Below are 653 nucleotides of genomic sequence, written 5' to 3' on the forward strand. Positions count from 1 at the left end.
CAGAGCGACAGGCGGGTTCGCTCCATCCGCGGATGCGGGACCGGGGTTCAAGCCCAGCTGCTTGGCCTCTGGGATGCGAGTGCGTAGCCCAGGCAGGTGTAATTGTCTTCCCGGGCCCTTAAAGCAGCTATAATCAGAGTAGCAAAGAAAACAGGACTTCAAAGGGCGCAGCTGATCCCCTCCCACGGCCAACATCTAAAATAGGGCAGATGAATCACATCCGAGAAGGGCTCAGCAGGATGAATCCCACCGGGAGGCACAAGCTGCCATACGGATCCGACCCGGGCGACAGCCCTGCTCCGAGGAAGGTTCCGGCTGGGAAAGGCACTAACATCCCCCCGTGCTGCTGCGGACGCTTGGTCCCTCCCCGTGCCCCTCTCCCGTCGCTCCAGCTTTTTATAAGGGCTCCCAACTGTCATTAAAGAGGGAAAGAAGCTGAAGAACTGGCTTGCGCAGTTGCAAAAGGGAGATCTCCCTGCCTCCCGCCCCCAGCCCCAGGTCCCCTGGGACGAGGCTGGGTTGGGCTGGCACCCGGGCATCGCCGCAGGGATGCGGCAGAAGGACAGGTCCCCTCTGTGCCACCTCCGTCCCTGCACGCGTGGGGCTGCGGGACGGACGCCCTGGCCACCCTCCCTCCCTCCCGCAGCTCGAGG

General features: G+C 63.2%; 1 protein-coding gene across 1 annotated transcript in view; it reads right to left on the reverse strand.

Annotated features, from left to right (window-relative positions):
• Positions 1-653, reverse strand: part of TFEB (transcription factor EB) — a gene marked incomplete at its 5' end in the record, with an annotated part of 3405 nt that overhangs the window by 2305 nt on the left and 447 nt on the right. The window lies entirely within an intron of this gene.

The sequence above is a fragment of the Cariama cristata genome, unplaced genomic scaffold (assembly GCF_000690535.1).
Source record: "Cariama cristata isolate BGI_N322 unplaced genomic scaffold, ASM69053v1 scaffold30127, whole genome shotgun sequence".
In the NCBI taxonomy this organism is placed as follows: Eukaryota; Metazoa; Chordata; class Aves; order Cariamiformes; family Cariamidae; genus Cariama; species Cariama cristata.